This window comes from Hyperolius riggenbachi, chromosome 2 (genome assembly GCF_040937935.1).
Source record: "Hyperolius riggenbachi isolate aHypRig1 chromosome 2, aHypRig1.pri, whole genome shotgun sequence".
Lineage (NCBI taxonomy): Eukaryota > Metazoa > Chordata > Amphibia > Anura > Hyperoliidae > Hyperolius > Hyperolius riggenbachi.
Genome location: NC_090647.1, coordinates 109,463,433 through 109,478,013, shown reverse-complemented (window position 1 = coordinate 109,478,013; position 14,581 = coordinate 109,463,433). Strand labels below are relative to the sequence as shown.

Sequence of the window (14,581 nt, the reverse complement as noted above, 5' to 3'; positions counted from 1 at the left end):
GAAATTAGCCTTAAACCTCATAGTGACAAGTCCATTTTTTGCTAATTAGGCCAATGCAGCTTTAAGGCCTCGCTGCAGGGCCGTACAATTCAGCACACAAGTGATCCCCCCCTTTTCTGCCCATCAACAGAGATCTCTGTTGGTGGGCTGTGATTGCTCCCCTACTGTTTATTTATTTTTTTTAAAAATATTTGTTTGTTTTTTTTCAATAAATTTCTCTATTATTTTTATTTATTATTTTTTTAACCCTCCCTCCTCCCGCCAGCCAATCAGCGTGATTGCCTGTCATAGGCTTCAGCCTATGACAACGGATCACTTTTCTGCCGCCCAGGGGGTGCCGTAGATCGCAGTGCTGTACGATGTAAATAGGCGGCAAGCGCTGCTGGGAGGCTGATATCTGTCATTCGGGGATGCGCGCAATCTCAGCCCCTAGCGCTTCACGCCAATTAGGGCCGCCGCTCTGCTCACGCCGATTGGTGTTGAGCAGTCATTAAGCAGTTAAGGCCCTTTCACACTCATTGTTGTCTATCACATCACCATCTCACAAAAACACCGAAACCTGTCGCAGAAGCTGCCGTATGGGGCTAACACTTTAAAAGTAGAGTGGACAGGCGTGTCCCTTTGTGATGATGCAAGAGTAACTGTGGGTCGTGCATGGTTACCCAGGAAGTGAGGTAGACTTTCATTGGAATATGTGCCCCACAGTATGGCTGTACTGCAGCAGTAACATGCAGTGTGACCTTTCGGGAGCATTGTGGTGCGATCGTATAATAATTGCAACGGAATGCATCAAACATGACAGGCGCCTTAATAATGTAACTAGAAATTAACTGGAGTAAGGCTTGCAAAATAAAATCTTGGAATACAGATGGGATGCTGGTATATGAACAGTTAATCTAGTGATGTGACTTTTAAAATAAAATATACTGAGGCAAGGAATAGAAAAAGAAATTCACAGCTTAATTGCAGCTTTCTGATTATAACTGAATGTGTCAGTGAACAAAACTGCAGAGAAGCAAAACGGTGTGTAGCAAAAAAATAAAAGGGCAGGGTGAACGGTGGTCCTGCCCAACGATGGATCTCCCTGTCATTCAAGTATGGAACAACAAGGTAGGCTGCACATATGCCACCTATTGTTAGTAAATGGGGCATGGACCATAAGAAATCGAGAGCTACCCTGCAGTCCTATATAAATGGAGAAAATTGACATCTCACAGCAGGAAGGAGTTACAGATAGCAGTAATGGAGGGTAAGATAGTTGCAGGGCAATGAACTAGTATTCAATGGAGATATGAATCAAGGAGGCACTTGGAAACCCCAAAACATGTTGTGTTAGCTACCTGTTTGATTAAATGCAAGTTTGATTATCACCATTGAAGTGTCTCCTTCATTCATATCTTAGTTTACTTATTGTGGAAGTGGTGGCCCACAGGAGGATTGAGCACCAGCGGACCAGGCTGTTAGTCCTGGGTGAGTGGCTGCTTTGGGGTATCACTTTGTTTGAACTAGTATTCAATGGCCCTGCTGCTTATTTTTGCATGTAGGACTTTGAGGCTATTTTCACACTTAGATAGTAGCCAGGAGTCACAGTACTCTCCCCCGTCACAGCGCATTGCAAGGGCAATGTAAGTCTATGGAGACTTCCACACGCGCCCAAGCACGGATTATGCAGCAATGCAAGTCTAAAGTGACGCGTAAGTGTAAACGAGCCATCGTGGTAGCATAGCGACAGTAATCTAGTGATGTACTTTCTGTGCAGCAGGGAGCACGTCACTAAGCATGTTACCCTGTCAGGGCACTCCGTCGCAGGGTAATGTGCACGGGAGTGCAGTGTAGTGGAATCGTCCTGCTCCCAGGCTCTCTAGCCTATATGACCAGTAAAGATGCTTTAAAAAAACGTAGCCACATTTCTGATAAAATAATGGAGAGGTTTGCAGACTGAAGCCATTCTTTAAAAGGATGAAGGTTAAATAACTTAAAAATATTGTTCTAAATGTTTGTGTATTTGGTCTGATACATAGTTTACGGTGTTGTTCTGATATAAATGATGCCACTCTCCAGATGACCAATGGATTGTTCGTCAGACTTAAGTTTAATCTCTTTGATTTGGCCATAAAGAATGCCCGGAATAGGCCGTGGAGGGGAGGGCTGCCTGGGATGTAACGATTTTAGTGTCAGGGAGCCTCATAGGATTGATGTCCCAGACCAGGCACAGCTTTGCTGATTTGGTGTATGCAGGATTTATTGACCTTCACGACACGTGGTCACATTTTATTTATCCCGATAGTATTCAGCAGATATGCCTGAGAATCTATGGGCTTTTTTATACTCCTACAAAGGCTGCTGATGCTATCAAGTAATTGAAACTGGTATCTGGTTTATTAAATTGTCAATGTCATGATTTCTAATGACATTTGCAAACTAAAGAGGATTAAATCTACCCTTGACATTTCCCTTTCTCATAGGTCCTTTGTGCCAAGATCAAGGCAACTCATCCATCTCACCTCCTCCTCCTGTTTGACTCAAGATGTCCTGGGATGACCACTCTGCTGCTTGTCACATCAGTGCATCAGTGCATCAGTGTTCAGTCCTGGACTCTGACCTGAGCCTGGAGAGGTTTACAGCAACCCAGATGCACAGTGACATCGCTAAACAGGTCAATTAAAGTAGCAAGGGAACAGACCTGTGGTACAGCCAATTTACAAATGGAGCACTGTTACCATGGTTGCAAGGAGGATAATGTGTCAATTTTATTTGCAGAAAATTGTGGTTGGCTGCAAACTTAAAAAGAAAAGGTGGCCACACACACCATACTTTTTTTTATTTTATTTTATTTTCAATTAAAGAATTACAATAATTTTTTCTGATTGATTTTAACATCTGAAAAACCTGATAGATGTACAGGTGGCCGCACACCATGCAAAATAGCTTTTCAATTCAAGAATTGCAATACATTTTTCTGATAGATAGTAACATTTCAAAAATCTGACCAATGTACCACACGCATAGGTTAATTTTTTCTCCAAATATAAAAAAAATTCACCTGGGTACAGACAATCTACCCTACACCATTCAATTTTCATAAAAATTGATGAGAAAAATCCACCACTCCCGATCGACTATTGAAAAAAAACCCAAAGCCAGTTAACCCTCCGCACACTCACATGCAAATTCATTCACACAACTCATGCAGGAACCAACGTTATCCCTACATCTAAGTTAAAAGCTAGGGTCTTCATTACAAGAATAGTCTCTTGCGTAGTCACATACACTGTGCAGAGGTTTCCGTGTTAGTATGTGTCCTAACTCTGGCCCTGTAACACGCATAGTACAAGCATGAATGCATGCTTGTTCTGATTCTATGGCTAAAAGTGTTAAAGGCAGAGGACCAGCAATATAGCAAGGTAACTGGTATTGTTTAAAAGGAATTAAATATGGCAGCCTCCATATCCCTCTCACTTCAGGTTCCCTTTAAAGAGGAGCTGTCAGCCATACTATCTCAGAAAAAAACCCCACATATATAAGTAGATAAATACTTGCTCTACTTACATAACATATGTAAATGAGGAGAAAGAGGTATTATCGGCACTGCAGGTGCTTTATTCCATCAAGGTACTTGGTAAAAACATGCACATAAAAATAACGTGTCACAAAAATCACATACCATGGACAAGTAGTGCGGTGGGTGCTGGGCAAAGTCTGCCTGACGGCCGTTTCGCGCTATATATGCGCTTCGACGGAGGCTGCTACGCGGGGCTCCCTCTTGCCAGGCATAAATACACTGTTTACCCATATTTATGCCTGGCAAGAGGGAGCCCCGCGTAGCAGCCTCCGTCGAAGCGCATATATAGCGCGAAACGGCCGTCAGGCAGACTTTGCCCAGCACCCACCGCACTACTTGTCCATGGTATGTGATTTTTGTGACACGTTATTTTTATGTGCATGTTTTTACCAAGTACCTTGATGGAATAAAGCACCTGCAGTGCCGATAATACCTCTTTCTCCTCATTTACACTACAAGTGACTTCAACTATATCAGAGCACGCAGGGTGCACCATATCAAAAGTAGTGCAACAATCCTGTCCGCACCGCTCCAGCGTCAGCTGTTCAGTGCTGTAGTGTCAACTATATTTTTCTCCTTTTGTTGTTACATAACATATGTATTGCACTGTCCACGTTTTGATTTTAGTGATTTTTCTACAGTAAAAAAAAATTAGAAAATCCTTCCTAGCAATTCCCATTTTAAGTGTGGTTATTTTGAAGCCAATCCTGATGTAATTTCCTCCCTTCTCTGCCTGATTGAGTATGCATTGCCTGCCCCCAACTATAGAAAGTGCATTGTCTCAGCATGAGAAATATTGGCCATCCAGAGAGGAACAGAGGTGTGGGAGGTGAAAACAGGAGGGAAAGAGGCTTCAGCCAATCAGGCTGCATTAGTTAGGTCTGAGGGCAAAGTAGAGAAGCAGAAAAGGACAACCCAGCATGCCCTGCAACTTCCTTTTTGTGTATCAATTTTTGTGTGTACCAAATAAGAGTCAGGTAAACTGGGGAATGATCATTTATCAACAAGAAAATTAAAAGTGATATTAACATTTGAATTGCCTGGTTAGCATCCCTAATACTTGGTTATCAGATAAGAATAATGAATTGATTTTTGATTTTATGCCCAACAGTTACACTTTACATGCCATTCCCAAGAGGAACATGCATACAATTGCGTGTGTGGTAAAACATGCATAACTCAAATGAGTATACTCCCTGCCTCAAGGTGGCCATACTCCAAATCATTTTTTTCTTTGGATCTTTTAAATTCAGTCAGTTTTCTTAACTGTACTATTTGAAAAATCAAATCAGTCCACCATAGATTAGTTATTTCTTATTTTAAAAAATAGTTCAGAAATTTTCACCCCACCGATAGATGAAGTTATAAAACATATCGGGAAATTCAATTGTGTTTCTCAATCAAAAAAAATTTTGATTTACATTTTTCTGTACAATAATTTTTATTAATAAAAAGTGTACGGAAAAAAAAAAATCTAACATTTTGGTTGATTAGTGAATGGTCACCTATAAGGTACCCATACGTGCATCAGTTTTCCCATATGATTCCCAGACGATTTACTCACTCTAATAGTATCTGCCAAGAATCTATTGCCCAAAATTTCCAATCAATCAAACTTTAAAGGGTACCTGTGAGTTTAAAAAGAGACAAAGTTAGATAGTCACCTTAGGAGAGAGAAGCCTGTGGATAATCCAGAGGATTTTCACGTCCCCTTCACCTCCACTGATCCAGTGCTGGGACCCTCTTAAACTATTTGAAAAGGGCTTATAGGTTCATGTGGTCACGCTCCTGTCTGCGAATGAGTGCGACTGCACAGGCACAAGACAGTCCGCGTCCGCACAGTAGCACAGATCCGCTCGTGCATGTCACTTTCCTCTGATGCAGGAAGCCTCTGGAGGTTTCAGAGGCTTCCCTCTATTGAGAATAGAATATTAGAATATTCTAATTTTAGAATAGAATATTAGATATATATTAGAATATTCTCTATTGAGAATAAGGCTTTTCTTTTTTTCAGAAGTCACAGGTTAGCTTTAAATTATTTTTTCCTAAACTCTATGGAATGTATTGATCAGACATGACAGAAAATTAAACAAAGTAGAGGGTGAACAGTCACCCTGGAATGAAAAAACAAAGACACCGGGAGCTCAAATGGTGCAGTGCGTCGCAAACGATAGAAGCAAAAAAACATAAACAGAGGGTACTCACAAAGGGAAGTTGCAAAGGGGCAACCAACCACTGCAGGCAGGCCGCAGGGGTCCAGGCTAGCCAAAAATGGTTGCACTTTTTGAAAAAAAGGCCCTAGGGGCCAGTAAACGGGAGGGGGGGGGGGGGGGTGTATACAATGCACAACAGGCTGAAAATGCTCCCTGAAAATGATAAAATAAATTAAAAACAATAAAATAAATACGTTTGAGGTGGCTTACCTCACTGTGTTAAGAGCAAAGGTTTGAACCAAGGCGCTCAAACCTTGGCTCTTAACACATTGAGGTACTTGATTTGGCCTGAGGAGGTGGGCGGGGACCCACAAAGTGCGTTGCCAGTGCAATTGGTACCCGCTGTTGGAACTGATGTGATAGGGGATTCTCAACATGGCCTTTATTCTTTATAAAGGCATTCCCTGAAAAAGATTTATACAAAGATGCAGTCCAGCCTCCCTGCTCACTGCACTTTTTTGGCAGTTAGACGGAGCAACTGCCACTCACTAAGTGCTTTTCAAAATAAAGAAAACCTTGAGAACCCCCCATAAGAAGATGGGCTAGTCCAAAATCTGTCGGTAATGTCAGATTTCTACTACTTACTGTAAGTGACAGCAACATAGGAGAAAGTAATTTATGGCTCATTTTACTCTGGAAGAAATGTACTTTTTATTAGTATAGGTTTATATGTATATGAAATTTTAAGATTTTCGCGGCAGAGGTCCTTTAATAAATCAGGTCCAGTGTGAAATATGTGATAAGGAGTTCACAATTAAAATGTCCACAATATCTAAAAATATAAAATGTATTTATTATTATTATTTTCACAATTTATATTATAAAAAAGTGTACTCTGTCTGCATCATTGCACTAGTTCTTAACACATACAAACAAAGACAAGCTGAGAACTCAGGAATAGAAATTCTCTTCCATTCTTTCTTCTTAGGATATAAAATATTTGTCCAAATGCTATAAAATGGTCGTTGTGAAGGTAGATATCTGCAAATAAGAATAAAAATGGATTATAGATTAAAATGAATATATCTAAATGATAGATTTGACATGAAGTATACATTTTGTGTCTTTCCATATGGGCTGTGTTCTCAGACGATTGCAGTGTAAAGTTCAGTTCCCAATTGAGCAAAAACCATATCAGCTTGGTACGTTTTCTGTGGCACAGCAGCAGACATGAAAACAGATCTAATGTTAACAATAGGGTCTGCTTGCACTTGTGATTTTTAAAGGACACTTGAAGTGAGAGGGATATGGAGGCTGCCATATTTATTTCCTTTTACGCAATACTAGTTGCTTGGCTGTCCTGCTGATCATTTTGTTATCCGTAGCGTCCCAATCACAAACCTGAAAAAAGCATGTGGCTAATTCAGTCAGACTTCAATCAGAGACGTCTTATCTGCATGCTTATTTATTTATTGTAATTATAAAGCGCCAACATATTACGCAGCGCTGGACATTAGTTTAGGTTACAGACAATATTTAGGGGTGACAAACAGCAATATGACAATACATGAATACAAGAAAGACCAGATCACACAGCACAGTATGAGTATAAGGTAATGCTTAGTCAGTGACTGGAGGGGAGCATGGAGATTAGGCAAGTTAGGTTCACTCAGATGCATAGCATAGGTTCACAGTAATGGAGGTGCATGATCAGGTAGGACACAAAAGGAGAAGGACCCTGCCCAAAGGCTTACAATCTAGAGGGAGAGGTAAGGACACGAAAGGTAGGGGACCAGAGTTCAGCTGTGGGATTAGAGCACTTGTGAGTGGTAGTAGGCCAGAGTGAAAAGGTGAGTTTTGAGGGCTTTCTTGAAGATTTTGAAGGAGGGGGCTGCCCTAATGGGTGGAGGTAGTGAGTTCCATAGTGTTGGAGCAGCTCTAAGGTGGCCATATACAATCTTGATTGTACAGCTTTACCAAATGTATGAAAGGGGAAATTCATCCTAAACAAACATACTGTCATCAAATTACATTAGTTGTGTTAATTAGAATAGATAGGTAATATAATCTCTTTTAAAAGAACAGGCAAATGTTTGTGATTCATGGGTGCTGCCATCTTTGTCATGGGGCAGCCATCTTTTTGGTTGAAAGGAGTTGACAGGGAGCAGGAGACATAGTTCCAACTGTCCTGTGTAAAATGTAAAAAAAACAAAAAACATTGCACCAAAACAGCAGAACGAGAACAACAAAATCAGAAATCCCATCATGCTTTGCACAGCATCAGGGGAAAAAAGCCCGGGCAGTTTTCTTCTGCGCAGCTAAAAATGAGGCTTGTATAAGAAAAACAGAGTTCTGATGCTGTGAAACTGTTAAAGAAACACAAAACCTTTTCAGTGCTGCTGAGTCGATTTTTAGTCCGGAGGTTCACTTGAAGTATAAGGTCCAAGTGATTTTAAAATACTTTGAAAAGATTGTTTCGATAGGCTCTTATACTACATGAAAGTGGTAACATTGAACAACCAAAATTGTAAGATTTATGTCCTGCCTTAATGTGGACACACACCATACAATTTTTAAATATCTGTTCTATTCAAGAATTGCAATCAATTTCTCTGACTGATTGTAACATTTTAAAAATCTGACCAATCCAATTATCACAAAATGTTTGGAAACTCTGAGAAAATTGCTTGGGTGTATATATTAATAAACTGACAATCTACCACACACCATTCAATTTTCATTAAAATTGATCATAAAAATTCAGCACTCCCGATCAACTTTTATTGAATAAAAATGGGAAATCCGATCAGATTTCTTGCTCGAATGAAAAAAAAAAAAGCTTTAGATTTTTCGGGAATTCCGATCTTATTTATCGAATTGCTGTAAAATTGGATCATTTTATTGTATTGTGTGTGGCCACCTTTAGATAAATATAAACAGAGCCTGTGATGATAAAGTATTTAAACAGAGGTTATACCCAGGAGAAAAATATGCATATTAGTATTGATCCTAAGTATGTTGATTACAATCCCTCCTCTCTGACCTTTCAAGCATCCCCATTGGTCTCTAACTATAATGGATGGCTTTTACTATTATAGAAGCTTACCGTAGTTCCCTTTATTCTCAGTTCCATCTTGTCTGACCATATTTAGCATGAATCTCTGAAATGTTTTCTAGTACATTATCTGTATGCTGCACATTCATAATATGGTCTCATTTTGTTTTCGTTTAAGGTCCTCATTGAGATCAGTTGAGGTCACAGTGTCTCCCTTATTTCTTTACTATGCCCCGTACTGCAAACTCTAATGCTATTCAGTGGGGATGCCGCTCATGGTGACTGGAGGCAGTCGGCTGCTTATGTCCTGCTGTGTAAATGAGTTGAGTTTGGAGGAGATACTTGCCTGAACCTGATTGGGCACTTATGTTATGGCTGGATAGTATAGAGCCCTGCCTCTGACAAAGGAGAACAGAGTCCAAATCTTGGCTTTTCCTATTCAGTAAGCCAGTGCCTATTCAGTAAGGAGACCTTGGGCAATTAACACTGCTACCGCCTACAGAGCGCGCCCTAATGGCTGCAGCTCTGGGCTTTGAGTCCACCAGGAGAAATGCGTAATATAAATGTCATGCTATGGGCAGTGGACAGCCCAGTGTGTGTGATAGGCAGAGTCTGGGTAGTTAGTTGTACATCGGGAAATGGTGGTACTCTATTGGTAGGAGGTGCCGCGGAACAGCTGTCAGGCAGGTCTACTTCTCGCCTCACCCTCCATTGGTGAAGTGTGATGTCTAGGTCTATGGACATTTAATCAAGCTAGATTTTTGTCAGCAGGTTTAGTGGCCAAAAATTCTTATGTTTAACAATTGGTTCTGCTTTGTATGTGCGCAGAATCACCCGGACCAGCAAGCGTACCGTCCTGCCACATTTAGTGCCGCTGCTAATCTCCTGATTGTGGTTTTATAAATACACCGTAGAGGGCATGGGAAAGTTTAAATGTTTTATTACACACTAGTCAGAAAGTGACTTGTACAGGAAGATAGGAAGACTTTGCTGAGCTGCAGTGCTGGCCAGAAAAAAAAATCACTCAGCAGCAGAGGAAGTGGGTGGGGCCAGTAAGTGGCTCTGTGCTGAGGAGTGAATGCTGTTCACTAACTGAAGAAGCAGGACCCACTCTCTTGGTATTTTTCTGCTTTGTTAAAGGGAACCCAAGGTAAAAGTGATATGGAGGCTGCAATATGTATTTCCTTGCAAACAATGCCAGTTGCCTGTCTGTCCTGTTGATCTTCTGGCACACAAAATCAAAACCCTGGAACAAGCATATGGCTAATGCAGTAAAACTTATGTCATCTGCATATGCTTTTTCGGGGTCTATGACTAAAAGTATTATAGACACAGGATCCGGAAGACTGCCAGGCAACTGGTATAAGGAAATAAACATGGCAGCCTCCATCACTCCCACCTTTAAGAGGTCATGCAACTGATTTTTCCATAGGAATTTCTCTACAACAGCTGCAAATTGTGTGAGTAATGACATAGTCCCAGATTCAAGTTTACTTACAGTAACTGGGTCTTACAATTTTAAAATATGTTACCAAGTACATTAAAAATTGCTTTGAAATCTGGGTCACTTGATTTTTGTTCACAATATCCCACGTAGTATGATTCAGATCACACGTAGTACAGTGCAATGAGTGGGAGAGGCAGAATTTAAATCACTCCTAAAACTGCTCAGAACAGACATGGGCTTCTCACAAAAAAAGAACAGGTGAAAAAAAGCTTATTGCCAGGTACTCCTTTCATTTATTTTATGAAAATGCTGGCAGCTTTTCAATAAGCAGACGCAAAATGTCAAAGCTTTAACAATTCCTTCACAAAATGTATTTCAAATTGGTACCTAGCGTTTGTTTGAAGGCAAGATCATAAAAATATCATTGCGGGTTATGCACCACAGGAAAAAGTCTAGTAATGAGCTGTTCAGATAGAAATAGATCAAATTACAAGAACTGTTCCTGTATATAGCAGCATTCAAGTCAATGGGTCTGGTTTGCTAATCCCGGAGAATGCACAGTAATATGTGATCGGGAAAAAAAAATCCCTGCTACAGATTCATAAAAAAATGTGTTGAGTTAAACGAAATAATAAGTCTACTAAAAAAAAAAATCAGTTTAACATTCCTGGGGCTTCCTGCAGTAGTCCTGCAATAGCCCTGTGGCCGCGCTGTCCTTCCGCGACCCTCCAGCCTGCACCCCCTCAAAGCTGGCCGGCCACACACATCATGTCCCCATGCACGGCAGCATTCTGCGCATGCACAGTACAGGAAAATTGCTACTGCCAGCAACGGGTACATGATCAAGGTGCGCATGACTCGAGATCGTGCATGCTCAGTAGCCTGCTTTGGGGCGGGGGGGCAAGAAAGGACAGAGCGGGAACAGGATGACTGCCGGGTTTGCTAGAAGTTCCAGGTAAGTTAAAATGCTTCTTTTGTAGACTTAAGTAACTTTTTAAAGTGTACCAGAACTGAGTGAATATGAAAAATCGATACTTACCTGGTGCTTCCTCCAGTACCATAAGCAAGTGTGAGTCCCTTGCCGTCCTCCCGTGGTCTGCCGTTCAGCTGCGATCAGCCCCGGTAACAAGCTAAGTCGCATCAGTAGTGGCCTTCTGCGCATGCACGGACCTCCAGTGCATGAGCAGAAGGCCACGACTGACGCGAGTGAGCCTGTTACTGGGGCTGATCGCGGCTGAACGGCAGACTGTGGGAGGACGGCATGAGACTCGCACGTGCTTATGGTGCTGAAGGAAGCCCAGGGTTACTATTAATTTTTTATATTCACTCAGCTCTGGTTTACTTTAAGCGTGTAATTCTTGGCCAGCACTACAAAGCTATACATCATGCGATGGGTGCAATAATCACCAACAGATACAGATACATTGGTGATGCTACTTTTTAAATACTGATTTTGTCAGGGAAAGTATTTATAAAATATCCCTCCATAACCCCATCTATATCCCCCCATCTCGTCACAAGGCATTCAAGGTGGCATCCCGCCCTTCACAACAGCCAATCAAGTGAACAACACTCTCCAGGGGGTAGGTGTATCAATATCCAACTCTACCATTAACCTCCTTAGCGGTAACCCCGTGCTGGACACGGGGTAAGCCGCCGGAGGGTGCCGCTCAGGCCCTGCTGGGCCGATTTACATAATTTTTTTTTTGCTGGACGCAGCTAGCACTTTGCTAGCTGCGCCAGCACACTGATCGCCGCTATCTGTTGCGGTGCGCGGCCCCCCCCCCAGACCCCGTGCGCTGCCTGGCCAATTAGTGCCAGGCAGCGCCGAGGGGTGGATCGGGACTCCCAATGACGTCCCGACGTCGTTGAACGGGACGGGATTTCCTGATCAGAGATCGCCGAAGGCGATCGAAGCGGGCGGGGGGATGCCGCTGAGCAGCGGCTATCATGTAGCGAGCCCTGGGCTCGCTACATGATTTAAAAAAAAAACTAAAAAAAGGAGTACTGTAGGGGGGTAGGGGAAAAAAAAAGAGTTGAACTTACCTGGGACTTCTAATAGTCCCCCGCAGGCGTCCTTTGCCCACGCAGCCACTCACTGATGCTTTGGTCCCGCCTCTGGTTCACTTCCAGAATTTGCGACTTTAAATTAATATATTTCTTACTTTCGAGTGTTATTATGAAATAAAATTAATGATGATAGAAAGGACCAGTATGTTTTAAATTATAAAATGACATCTTTTTTTTATGAATTCTTTGTGATAAACATGACTAGGGGTGTAACTGGGCGTGGCTAAAGGTGTGGCAGGGCCATGTCTGAAAGTGTCCCTCTTTCTCAACTCAAAAAGTTGGGAGGTAGGAGTAAATACAGAGGGTGCATTGCAAGGTGCAAGCCACTCATAAGCCTCAAGAATAGAAAGGCTACATTGGACTTGCTAAAGAACATCTAAAAAAGCCAGCACAGTTCTGGAAAAGTATTCTTTGGACAGATGAAACCAAGATCAACCTCTACCAGAATGATGGCAGGAAAAACGTATGGAGAAGACATGGAACATCTCATCATACAAAGCATTCCACATCATCTGTAAACCACGATGGAGGCAGTGTGATGGCTTGGGCGTGCATGGCTGGCAGTGGCACTTGGACACTATTGATGATGTGACACAGGACAGAAGCAGCCGAATGAATTCTGAGGTGTTCAGAAACATACTGTCTGCTCCAATCCAGCTAAACGCAGTCAAATTAATTGGGCAGCATTCAGGGCTGTGGAGTTGGTGTCGGAGCAATATTGGGTACCTGGAGTCGGAGTTGGAATCGGTGGTTTCATAAACTGAGGAGGAGTCGGGAGGTTTCATAAACTGAGGTGTCGGAGTCGGATGATTTTTGTACCGACTCCACAGCCCTAGCAGCATTTCATGATACAGATAGACAATGACCCAAAACCAAAGCGACCCAGGAATTTATTAAAGCAAAGAAGTGGAAAATTCTTGAATGGCCAAAAGAGTCACTTGATCTTAACCCAATTGAGCAAGCATTTCAGTTGTTCAATATTAAACTTTGGACAGAAAGGACCACAAACAAACAGCAACTTAAAGCAGCAGTAGTAAAGGCCCGCAGAGCATTAACCCTATAGTAGCCAATTTATTTAGAGGCTTTCACGTGCTCCAGGCCAATTTATTTTAGCACATTTTGTTATTTCTTATTTGTTACATTTTCTTGCTACTAATTAGTACTGCTATAATGTGTATTTATGGCCACTTGTCACTAGGGGGCAGTGTGAGACAATAAAAGAGGACTTCTGCTTTCAGTTTCTATATACTCTGCTAGCAGACAGACATCTAAGCATTCCACGAACTTACAGCACGATCATGCCATCTGAAGTCAAAAGCAGTGCACTTAGCTCAAACGAGAGAATTCATTTGAAGCTGCTAATGAGTTAAATAGGAGTAAACCAGCATCTGGTGATTTCCTTGAGTTCAGGATCCCAGACTTTCACTGCCAGCAAATGGTTTTCAACCAAGTATTAGAAATGAACATTTTATCTCCAGGTTATTTAACCCTTTGGGGACCGGCTGCCTAACCCCCCTTAAGACCAGGCCATTTTACATGTGGGGCAGGGGGTTGGGTGCATTGGGGGGGTCAGACAGCCAGATCCCTGGTAGGGCTAGCTGGGCATCGTGTCCCCAGTGTGGTCAAGTGCCCCCCATATTGCCAGCAGCCTTTACTCATCTCCCAGGCTCCAGCGATGAGCATCTCTAGCCCCCTCCGCTCTGGCCAGCATCCTTGCACGCACTGCCGTTAATTTCTGGGTGGCGGCTTCACATCATCAAGCTGGGACTCTACACTTACGTCAGTGCGAGCAGGGATGCCGGCCAGAGCGGAGGGGAGCGACGATTGCTAGGGAAACGTCAGGAAGGTGAGTGGATCCTCTTCTTCCCCTCAGACTGCCACTGCTCTGTTAGTGATCACTACGATCCGCCGCCGATCGTAGCGATCACGTGATCAGGAGCCAATCGCGATAGCCCCTGATCACTGAGGGGAGATGTCAGCTGTCATATGACAGCTTAATCTCCCCTCTCACCCTCTCAGGTGCACACGATCGTGTCGGGAGCGAAAATGGCAGGTGGCGTAAATCCTGAAAATGGCAGGTGGCGTAAATCAGGCTTAGACAGCCACAAGTGCGGTGTAGGATTTATGCTCAGCGGTCCCCAAAATGTTACTTTGCCCAATTACTTTTGAGCCCCTGAAATGAAGGGATTGTGTTAAAAAATGGTTTAGTTGCCTCACATTTTTATGCAATCATTTTGTTCACAACTAGGGATGGCCCTGATTAGGAGAACTCATGGAGAAGCATGTGATCAGTT

At 42.5% G+C, this 14,581-nt stretch overlaps 1 protein-coding gene and 1 long non-coding RNA gene across 3 annotated transcripts in view; one reads left to right on the top strand and one right to left on the bottom strand.

The window, feature by feature from the left end:
• The window catches only part of LOC137545686 (uncharacterized), a 64,262-nt gene extending 61,467 nt beyond the window's left edge, over positions 1-2,795 (top strand). For both annotated transcript variants that reach the window (XR_011026078.1, XR_011026079.1), the window contains one exon: positions 2,466-2,795. This is a non-coding gene — a long non-coding RNA (uncharacterized lncRNA). The remainder of the gene's footprint in view (positions 1-2,465) is intronic.
• A 3,800-nt stretch (positions 2,796-6,595) lies between these two features.
• LOC137545685 (pleckstrin homology domain-containing family A member 3-like) overlaps positions 6,596-14,581 on the bottom strand; it is a 57,451-nt gene continuing 49,465 nt past the window's right edge. The window contains exon 8 of the mRNA XM_068267184.1: positions 6,596-6,756. The gene's annotated coding sequence lies outside the window, so the exon portion shown is untranslated. The remainder of the gene's footprint in view (positions 6,757-14,581) is intronic.